Genomic DNA, 12,203 nt, shown 5'->3' with positions numbered 1-12,203 from the left:
TTGGAAAGCCTTTGAGCAGAACTCTCCTCCATGATCAGTCCTTAATCATTTGATCTTGCACCCTTTCTCATTTTCCACAAGGGCTTTAAACTTCCTGAATGTATCCAAGGCTTCATCTTTGGCCTTCAAAAAATATACCCAACAAATTCGTGAGTAATCATCAATAAAAGTGATGAAATATGATGACTTACCCAAACTCTTAGTCTGCATAGGACCACATATATCTAAATGAACAAGTTGAAGTGGGTGATGAGCCCGCCATGCATTGCCCTTTGGAAAATTTTCTCTTGCATGCTTTCCTTTAGCACAACCTTCACAAACCTCCTTGTGTTCCTCAACCTTGGGCAAACCAGAAACTAATACATGCAAGGTTAGAAACTTCAAACTATGAAAATTTAAATGCCCATACCTAAGATGCCATAACCAACTTGAATCCTAATAAGCCATATTCGCCAAACTGTTGTTATATTCACCAAACCTCAAGGGGACATCCTATTTCTTGTCATAGGAACAACAGTGATCACCCTATTATCCTTATTATTATCATAGATAGTACAAGTATTTTTCTCAAAGACTCCTTTATAATTTTTCTCACATAGCTGCCCAACACTTAACAAGTTGTGCTTCAATTGTGGAGTATAATAAATATCATGAATACTCTTTATACCTGTAGACGTATAAAAATGACCATATTCCTAAATGAATATTTTATGTTCATTTCTCTATTTGATTAAATCCAATTTAATTAAATTACCCACATTCCTCTATTTAATTAAATAAATTACTCAATTTATTTAAATTAAATTCACTATACCCATTTAATGAATAAATCATTTTATTCAATTAAATCCCCCCCTATCCACTTTTAATTAAATTCAAATTTAATTAAATAGTTATCCTAAAATTAAATAAATCTAATTTATTTAATTTCCCCAAATTACAACCAAATTGAATAAATCATTTAATTCAATTAAATCCTATTATCCCTCCGTCCACTTGCAAAATCCTACATCTCCCACTTGCCTTCCTAAACCCCTTTCTAATCCCTTCTAGAATCTTCTAATCGCTTCTAATTAACCTTACCCCTCCTCTAAACTTTTTCACATCCCTAAGCAAAGGGAAGTCACCTCTCAAAACCTCAAAGTCTTTGATAACCATTAAAGGCTTTCAACCTTCAACCACTTAATTCCTCAAAGTCTTTGATAACCATTAAAGGCTTCCAACTTTCAACCACTTAATCCTCCAAAGTCTCCAATAACCATTAAGGGTTTACTCAAACCCTCTTACATGGTTAAAACATTTGTTTTAACTCAACCTTCATCCAACCCAATGGTCTCATCAGGCCTTTAATGCTTTGACCATGATTATCTCTTAATCATTTGCACAAAGGTTTATCCTTGGATTAACTCTTAATCCAGTGGGTAATCCTAACTTAGACTTGACCCTTACCCTTTAGATAACCATGAGGTCTTCTCAAGCCTTTAATGCCTCCAACCCCTTCTCTCAACCCAATCCTATATTGACACTTGTCACCATTTCATTGGTGTCAATTGTGCACATGGATCGTCAACTTTCAAACTCAACCCTTGATTAAACTATTCAATCCTAACCATCCATTGCCCTGTTTGTGCTATAAATAGAGCTCTCATTCCTCCATTTTTAACAATCATCTTTCAAATTTGAAGCATTACACTTATGCTCAAATTCTTTCAAGCTTTCTCATTTCATATATGCTCATCATTTAGCCTCTTTTAGATCAGGAATTAGACTAAATATGCATGTTTAGATTACTTTCTTTATCATTTTAGTTCAATCATAGACTAAATATAGTATGCTAGGATAGTATTCATACTAATCTTGTCATCTTATCATTTAGTTTATTGCATTTCTAGAGTCATACATAGCTTACAACGCATCTCATACTAAAATCAATCAAAGCATCCCTCATTCTTGCATTTGCCATCCCTGAACCATTTTGCTCAGTGATCTGAGAGCAAAACATTGGTTTGAGGGACATTGTGAGATAGAGAACCATGGGACCCTCCTTGGGAAGCTGAGTAATACGTTATTACTCCATAGCTTGCACCAAGAAGTCCTATGTGTGTGTGTGGACAAGTCATTTTAGCAATATTTTCACATATTTAGTTTTATCAGCCCACTTTTCCCGCATACAATACCTTCTTTTGTTTGGACCTCCATAGCTCCTTTGGTAGCGACCTCCAATGATTTATCATCACCAAGATGGATCTTGGATTTGAAACTTCCATCCTTTGTTGGGAACAACTTCTCATTTCTTGTCATATGGTTAAAGCATCCAGAATCTAGGTACCAAACATCTTTACTAGTATTTTGAACCTTGGCATAAGATAAAAATAAGTGATCAGGAGGATTTTCACTACTTTCTTGAGCATAGTTACCACTTTTACCTTCTTTCAATCTGCATTCTATTTCAAAGTGGCCATACTTGTTACAATGGTAACATTGAACATTTCTCTTATCAAATCTGCCTCTACCTCTTCCTCTGAAACCACCACTTCCTCTTGAGTCACCTCTTCCTCTACCTCTTGAAGAATTTTGTCTTTTCCCTTTACCTTGGCCTTGATTGATTTTGACACTAATGTTGTTGGCATCTTCATTTTTTGTGTTTAGCAATTTAGAGGAAAATGCTTTCTCTACACCTTCAAAAGAATCTTTCAATATTTCTTCATGAGACATCAAGGATCCAACCAGTTGATCAAACTATAATTTTGTCAAATCCTTGCTTTCTTCTATCATTAGTGCTACATGATTCCATTTGGGTGTCAAAGATCTCAACACCTTTATAATCAAAACTTCATTTCTTACAATTTCCCCAAGTGTAGCCATTTTATTGACCACATCTTTGACTCTAACACAATAATCACTTATACTTTCAGCTTCTTGCATCTTCAAATTTTTGAATTCTCACTTCAATGTCTGAAGCTTGACCACTTTAACTTGATCACTACCCTGGTAAGCTTCTTGTAGAGTCTTCCAGGCATCTTTGGCAATTGTTGCTTATGATATTCTTGGAAATAAGCTCTTACCAAGAGCTATCTGAATGTGAAACAAAGCTTGAGCATTCTTTTTCCTTGCTTCCTTTCTTGTTGTTCTTTCATTGGTTGTAAGGGCATTCCAATCAGCGGGATCCTCATAACCTGATTCAATAATCTCCCACAAATCTTTTCCAATCAAAAAGGTTAGCATCTTAATGAACCAATAATCATAATCATTCCCATCAAATTTTGGAACGAGCATATTGTTAGAATTCGACATGATTAACTTTGGCAAAATTCCAACAATAAAACTTTAACCCAAAACAATTTTACCTGCTCTGATACAACTTGTAGAATTTTGAACCTAACCTATCCTCTCTAAACCATCTTAATTAGCAAACAATAATAGCAAAAAGAATAAATTGCAAAAAGAAATCACAATTCAAAATAAAAAACAAAGTGCCCTATTTTTTGGAATTGAACACACCAGTTTCTTTTACTGAAGCTTAATTAAAAAATTACATAGAGGCTATATATATAAAGAAATTGCAGCCTAGAAGAATTAATAATAACTACAGTTCTAAATATATTCCTAGCATTGCATGGAAAGCTACTAAGGCTCTCAAACTAAAAAAACAAACTACTCCCTAAATTAAGAATACAATAAGTGCATGCACAACATGCTTTATTTACTAAAAACAAACTCATGCAAAAAGCAAAACTAAAAATAGTCCTAAGGCTTAATGCATGTTGGAGTACATGCTTTATTTGCATGAATAAACAAAAACTGATTTAAACTAAAAATAGCTTATGCATGGTGATGAATGGATAGATTCATGTCCAAACTGGAGCTACATGGAGTTGCATGCTAGAGCAACATCAATTATCAACATGAACCTCCTCCAAACAACACGTAGGCCCCAATGAAAACAAAGAACCCAGCCTTGAAGTCCTCATCAAAAGCAAATCTGCAAATAGCATCAGTAGGCAGGAAAGTATTTAACAAAAGGAAAGTGATACACAATAAAGAGACATCCAAAGAAAATAGCACCAACATCGAGAAAGGGGTGATAAGCCCCACACAAGAGACACCCACGAGCTATGAAAAGTGAGACCAAAAGAGGAAATCTCCAAACAACACCAGCAAGCCACTGCAAGAGACAGATAATGCAATCCATATAAACACCATGCCAAAGCCCACAACCCACAAAGGTCCTCATAGAACAAAGGCCTCAATGACAAAACCCAGATCAGGGCATGGTGGGATAAGAAACTAAACATCCATACCCAACCAGAGCAAGGAAAACAAAGTTGAAGGAACAAGCATAGAGAGAAGCAACATCCAAAAGTCCCAGAACAGGGCATCCTGCCCAGGACCAACACCATCTATCTCTTCATCCCCATCTCCATCTCCATCATCTACCTCCTCTACATCATCTCCTCCTCCACAAACCCTAGCACTTTGTCTCCCACTCTCACTCTCCATCTATAACATTTATCTTAGAAGAGATGTTTTTAAGTATAATAAAATTTGAATCTTGTATTAAATTCTCAAATAAATAAAATAATTGTTAAATAATTTCGAACTAAATAAAATAACTCTTTCATATATGGAAATAATTTTACAATATATACAATATAAATAAAATAAAGAAATTATTCTAAAATAAAAATAGTATAAATAAGTTATTCATGGTGTCATGTGATGGTAAATTATATCATTATTGTTCTTAGTCTTCAAATTTCAAACCTCTACTTGATGAGGATGAGATCCCTTTTTATGACCTCATATGACTCTAACAAAATTAAAAAGAAATAAAACTAATATAGATATTTTAAATACATTAATATAAAAAATAAATTATTTTATTTATTTAACATAATTAATTTTTTTCATAAATTATTTTTTTACTTGATAATAGTTAATATCAATATTAATAAATATAAAAGAATTTTTAAAGAACTCTAAATTACCATAAAGTACATCTATCTTTAGCAAAATAAAACAAATGAGGGAAGCTTGATTATTGTCAAAAATAATTAACATAATATTGTGTAACAATGAAAAACTAAGTCTTACTCTAATTAAAAAAAATATTTTATTGGTAGATACATTCCAAAGGGTGACACTTGTTTTATTTCAAATACTTTACTTTCCACACTTGATAATGTTGGCCTATATTTGACATATTATTATTTTAGGGTGCGTGGATGATGGAATGATAAAATTAATAAAAGAATTATCATAAAAAAGTCGCTCCCCCTCCAGAGAGAGATTAGTTGTGCATGTGAATTTTATTCTCGATCAGCCCACATCCCATCGCTGCATCGGGCAACTTCCCCACTTTCTCTATCTCCTCTGCAAAAATCACTCCCATGCCCATGAAGAAGTGGGCCTCCACATGGCACTGGAAAGCCCATGCTCCTAGATTGTCGGCCTTAAAACGAATGGCCGCCCATCCGTATGGAAACACCGCTACTGTGTTGCGCAGCGGAGGATTGACCATATTGTAGTTTTGAGGGTCCTTCACTGGGTCGAACACGCCCTCTCCATGTCCAAGAATCCAGAAGTCATGGCCATGAAGATGCCATGGATGGATCTCTGAATTGTTGACATTCAGAGTATTCGCATTCTGAAGAATCACATCTACAACTGAGTTCAATTCGAAGACGTACACGCCGTTCCCTTGGACGGCGTTGGGATTTGGGGGAGGAATTGTGATGTTGTAGTCCCGGGGACTGTACACGTCTGTAGGTGGGGTGGTGTCGCAGGCGCTCTTGATTTTGTATTTCATGGCAGCCAAGTATGGAGTCGGAGGAAGCAGCAGTGAAATATTGTTGATCGTCCACTTTGTGTATCCGTTGATCTTGTTCTGCGTGTTGAGAAGGATCAGCTGCCTGTGGGAATGAAGTGGGGGAAGCTCTTCGTGCGCTTTGAGAGCCACAAATTTCTTAGCCAGGGCTTTGCTGTAGGCGTAGTCGTTCCAGAGTGGGCTCGTGGGAGATGGGACGGTGGGGAGCTTGGTTGAGGGATTGGGAAGATAGTTGAGGATGGCAAGTCCAGTGGTCGTATTGGGCTGCCTGGCTCTCACATTCACACCCGCCCAATAGTTTTGAGAAGGGTCCTGGTTTGCAGTGATCAGAACGGAATATGCTTCGCCGGAGTACACGTCCAGGTTGTCTACTTCAAAGGGCTCTACGTAATGCCCGTCTGCCTCCACAACCGTCATCTTGTGACCCTGTATAAAACCAAGTGTGAGAAACATAGGAAAGGCTTGAATGGCCCCACATACGAAAACAATTGCTTATCTTTGGGGAAGATTGTTTACTTTTTAAAGCGGATGGATTTAGTGAATAAATATTTTGGGTCAAGCTGACCAACCTGAATCAAGAAGTTGAGGGACGAAAGAGATGCCACACCTGCAATACGGAGGCGGTATGTGTTCCCAGATCGCACCGGCAGGACAAAAGGCGAGCACTGCGGGTTTGTAGCATTGCAAGTATTCTCAGTTGTTGCTGAACAGTTGTATTGTCCTCGTCACTCTATCAGCAGTGACTAGTAAAGAGGAGCACACCAAAAGAATTGTTAAGATTCAAATGATTATTCAAATTCAATGCCACCTATGTATGATTGTATGAAATGATAACAACACACCTATTTGTATGTGGTGCTTATAATCCATAGACTGTATGTTGTATAATTTCTAAGTGTATTTATACTTTAGACGCATTATAATACATTTGCATATACATGATATATCTGAGGTTCCCCAACCCAGCGAAAGGGATTGGAAAAGAGGCCCTCGGCCTGTTCGTAAGTGCTCTTGTGCCACCAGTCATTTAAAACGATGCTCAACTCGCCATCGTAGGTGAAGGGTTCTTTGCCCGCCGCATCCACTATCAACGATCCATAAAACCCGGCTGACCGCTGTAGGCCGTAATGACCGTGATAGAAGTACGTCCCAGGCTGGATTTCAGAAATTCATGATCAATACTATAGTCATGTGAAGAACACATTCCATATCGAAAGAGATTGCAACTTACTCTGTCCACAACGAACTTATATACGTAGGTTTCGCCTGAGTAGATTGCACACTGTGATATGGAAGGCGTCCCGTCGTTCCAGGGAGTGCCGATCTGCAATGAAAAACGACAACGGAGCGTTATTTCTGCACTAATCATTTTCTGCCCTGCAACGAAAGTGACAATTAAACTGGGCGCCAACTGAGATGAAAAACCGAATCACTAACCTGGCGAATGCCATGCCAGTGAATAACAACGTTTTCAGTGGGCATCAAGTTTTCTTAATGGACAACAATGGTGTCCCCTTCTCTGGCTCTGATGGTTGGCCCCGGGTATTGTCCATTTATAGAGATGATGTTCGCCTGCTCGCAATCAGGAGCCCATGTCTGGTAATTTACTTTCCATTTGTAAAAATGCTCCTTCTCTTCAGCAGCAAAAGATAAGAGTGCCAACAATGAAAACAACACATGGAAAACAAAAACAATGGACACACACTTTTGGTGAATATTAGGGATTCGTCTCCTCTGATCACTGTTTTTTCCTCCTTTTGGGGTGTTTTTGTAGCAGATTATTTTGAAATTGTGACTAGTGGACCCCTTAAGCTAGCTAAATGGAAGTTGATTGATTTCTTAGATGTTGATCAAAGTATGAAATTAGATTTTGAGAAGATTTTGGGGGATAGAATTGTATTTCTTTCTGATTCTGAGGATGAACTTATTTGGACAAAGAATATTTCTGGTAAGTACACTGTTAAAGATTGTTACAACTCTCTTATGGTTGCTAAAAATTTATCATCTTGGCCCTATAAGTTGTTTAGGCATTCGGCTTGTTTTCCTAAAGCTGGAGCCTTTGCTTGGTTGGCAGTTCAGGACAGAGTCCTTACAGGTATGAGACTAGACAAGCTTGGTATTACTGTTGTTTTCCCTTACATCCTTTGTAACAAAAATTTGGAATCTTCTTCACACCTATTCCTACATTGTGATTATGCTTATGAATGTTGGCAGTGGTTGTTTGAGAAGTTAAATATATCCTTTGTTATTGGTAAGGATCTCATTTCCCATTTTAGATCTTGGCCCTTTATGTTTGCCTCATCTTTTTATGCATGTCTTTGGATCATATCTCCATCTATTGTGATTTGGAATGTTTGGCTAGAGAGAAACAATAGAATACTTAAAAAAACAAGGTCTCCTGTATCTGAGGTTCTATTAAAAATTGAGTCTTCAATCTATGAGGTTGCTTTGTCGTTTATTTATAAGAATTTGGAAAATCTTACTTTTTTTTCGTGCTGGGATAGTAGAGTTACTAGAGTTAGGAAGATATTGTCAGTTTTACCCTCTCATGGTTCAATTTTAAAAAAGAATGATGCAATAGGTAAGAGATGCTCTCCTAGATGGAAACCTCCTCTGTAGGGGCACTTTAAACTGAATTTTGATGGCACCTCTCGTGGTAACCCTAGGCCGGCTAGGGTAGGCATGGTAATTTATGATCACAATGCAAATTTTATTCAAACTAAGTGTCATGCTATTGGTTTTAAAACTAACAATTATGTGGAATTTCATGCTTTATCTTTTGGATTGGATATGGCAATCTCTTTGGGAATTAAGGACTTAATAATTGAAGGTGATTCTATGGTGATTATTCAATGTGTTGTGAAAAAGAAATTGAATAGTTGGAATTTGCAGTATATACTTGATCCCATTTTACAAAAATTAGAATTGTTTGAATCTTTCTTTGTATCCCATTGTTACAAAGAAGTTAATAAGATTGCAGATTATTTGGCAAATTTAGCCATCGATAGCAATGCTAATCAGCAAGAGGTGGGTTTTGAGGAAATTCCTTCTAGGGTATGGAAGGTTTGAGGCAATAGTTGTATGATTTTTTTGAGTAATGTTGATGTAAAATTTTATGATGATAATTATTCCCACTTTCCCCTTTCATTTTAAGTATTCATGTTCGTCTTCTCGAGGAGAATTTGAGCTCATGGTATTTGATACAATAGTATTTTTCCAAAGGTTTTTTGATACTTTCTTTTTTTGCAGGAAGGTTTTTTGGCTCATGGGATTTGGCACAGGGCTTTGGAAAATTTTGTCTTCTTCCATTGATAGAAGTTGTGGAGTTTACATTTGAAAATTATCTGATGGGTTTTTTTGGCAAATTGTCATATGGGCTCTATGCAAAACTGATATTATATGTGTTGTGACCGCATTTTGTATGTGGTTTTGGGCGGGGTGTATAAACTGATCTGTTAGATACTATAGGTTTATTTTATGAGTTGTGACCAGAGGTTTTATTCCTAGGGTTCTTTCCTCCAGTATGCTCTTTGCTCTTTGAATCTTGTGTAAAAAATTAAAAATATCAATAAAAAAGTTTAATAAAATAATCTACTTTTATTTTAAAAAAAACAAAAAACAAAAAAAAAAGCTCTGCCAGCCATTACAACCAGTCTAGATTAGTAACAAGACCAAACTCTAAAACCACATCGATTGATCTATACACTCTTTTTCTCCACATAAATCCATTTTATAGTACTTTTGGGGGTGGGAATCTTTCAAGCTACAACGATAATGAAAATGAAATGAAATTCCATTTTTATAATTCCTTCAAAAAATTGACTCTTTCTAAGATGACCATTTAAATTTGCATTAAGTTACTGTAAAAGATTAGGTGTAACACTGAATCTAGAAACTAATGCTTTTCCTAAAAAGCGTTGTCAATTCACGTATAGGTCAGACCTCTGTATTTGTTACCCTGATAAGTGAAAAGACAATACAATATTATTGCCCACGACGTTTTCATCTCCCATACCTTGACCATTCCACACTGTTTATTTAAATTTAAGACTGAAATTAAATCTCTTTTACATTCCACTTTACAATCTACCCATAGAACGTTCACACGGAAATACTGCAGATAAGTCTTGAATGTTAAATTACTACATTCAATCAATTTTTGGATGTTGACAGATTCAGTTGTTTTGACACCTTCAAACTTGGTAATATTTCCAATCTGATTTGAAAGTTCTCCAAATGTATAAAATAAATAAGAGATTGCATCCTGTGCACCAAAACTGACTGTTCCACATAAATCAAGTCCAGCCGACCCTAGAGAGAACAAATAAAATAGTTCCTTATAACTGCACTAATTAGAAAAAAGTACTGCACGTGCTTTCAGATTTTTTGGACTTGACCCTAAGAATACATAGTAAAATATTTCATTATAACTGCATTAATTAGAAAAAAGCTGTTATGACATTCTTTATAATAACTAGAATGAGAAGCTCAAGCAATCTAAATTATTATAGTAATTTGTTGGATTGGAAAATAAGAATAATATTTTTTTTATATAATTGATCATTTAATTTATGTAAGTTGTTTAGAGTGTGAGTTTGATTTGATCATTTCAAAATATTATAGGCATATTTATTAAGAAAGATTTAATCTTTGATCAGTTATTTATGATTCAATTAACTTCATCAATAAATCAAAGACCATTTCATAAAATATTGTAATCAATTAAATATTTATTCACCTTACAGCCTCATGCACATTATTGAAAGATATTTAAAATTAAATATTTAAATAAGTCATGCCAATAAATAACATCAAATTATATATCATGTGATGTCATTCAATCAGTAAGCATCAATACTTATTGTTCAATAACTAAAATTATTGAAGGTTGAATGTGGTTAATGGTGAAGAAACCAATTTTCATAGCAATTGAGTAAGCTCATAGGCCTATATTTATGGGCTATTGGCCTTTTTACTATTGGTGCCATGGTTGGAAAACCTTCGTGTGGGCATGTGGAAGGTAGGGAGCCTCTCCTCGTCAATTTTTCTAATCCTTTATGCTACATTTTTTTCATTTGTTGTGGTTTTTTCTACAAGATAATGATTGGAGGTCTAGGGGACCACCCTCCTCTATCCTTTAAAGATGTCATTAAAGTTGTTGATATCTCTTTTTAAGCCATAATAATGCAATTCACTTTTTGATGCATACAACCAACGAAGTAAGATCAAACTAGAGACTAAAAAACTTATTGAAATCTAATAAATAATACAAGGAAAAAAGGAAAACCTTCTTAACTAAGAGTTTCTAAAAATACAATTAAAAAAATCTTAATAGTTGCCCTAGATGGGAATTTTTTTAATTTCAAGCTACACTATCTTCCATTCTAGCTGATTAGCTATGGTGTTTCTTGAACATCATAGATATTATTGTATGTGATTATCAACTAAAATAGATCTTATTCAGTTGATCATATTATCAATTTTTAGAGCATAACAAAAGTATAGAAAGAGATTTTTCATTGTGGGTACAAATTTGGAATAAATTCAAATAGTTGAAATGTCATCTCTTTATCTCATTAATGTGTAAAAATTATTCTAAACCTATCTTAATATTGGGAGGAAATAATTTCAAGGTCCTTCTAAATGTGTTTTATGTGGTATTAATCAATAAAGTATTGATCATCTCCTCTTACAATGTCCCTTCTTCATAGATATCTAGATGCAATAGTGGAAGAGGTGTAACTAACCTCTTATTCCTACCACTTCATTATCTATTTTTTGAGCTAGCAAAGGCCATCCTCTAGTGTTTACTTCTTATCTAGTTGTTACCTAAAATACTGGCCTTATATTCCTTAGTAGATCAAGCTAGAATAGAACTGCTAGCAACAAAAGTAGGGATCATAGATTGAAGTTTTGAGCCCTAAGTATTCTCTAGATGTTGCAAATATACCGCATACTCAACAATAAGAGAAGAATTAAAAGTTAAGATAGAATACAATATTAGACACAAATAATAATTCATAATACAATACATATCTATTAAATCTTAAAATATTGATATTTTTTATATTACACTCCAATCATTCAATTAAACACATCTTGTATAGTTGTACTCTCCACTAAATAGATGCACATTCTTTCATATTAGTATTCTTATTCTATCTCCTTATACTACTATATGAACTGTTATATCTTTTTTATATATATATTGGAATATGTCCCTTATAAACAATGACTATTTTTTAAGGAATCTTTTCTTGAGCTCTTCAACCCTTGTATAGTGGTTTGCAATAGGATTTTCCATTCTATTTTGTTTATCATTTTCACTACAAACAACAACCTCCTTTCATTACTATATTTTATCATCAAGACATGT

The 12,203-nt window shown here is 34.9% G+C and overlaps 1 pseudogene; it reads right to left on the bottom strand.

Moving 5' to 3' along the window:
• Positions 1–5,290: 5,290 nt before the first annotated feature.
• LOC131027010 (L-ascorbate oxidase-like) lies at positions 5,291–9,851 on the bottom strand (annotated as a pseudogene).
• Positions 9,852–12,203: the final 2,352 nt, after the last annotated feature.

The sequence above is a fragment of the Cryptomeria japonica genome, chromosome 10 (assembly GCF_030272615.1).
Source record: "Cryptomeria japonica chromosome 10, Sugi_1.0, whole genome shotgun sequence".
Lineage (NCBI taxonomy): Eukaryota > Viridiplantae > Streptophyta > Pinopsida > Cupressales > Cupressaceae > Cryptomeria > Cryptomeria japonica.
This window is presented reverse-complemented; position numbering and strand designations above follow the sequence as displayed.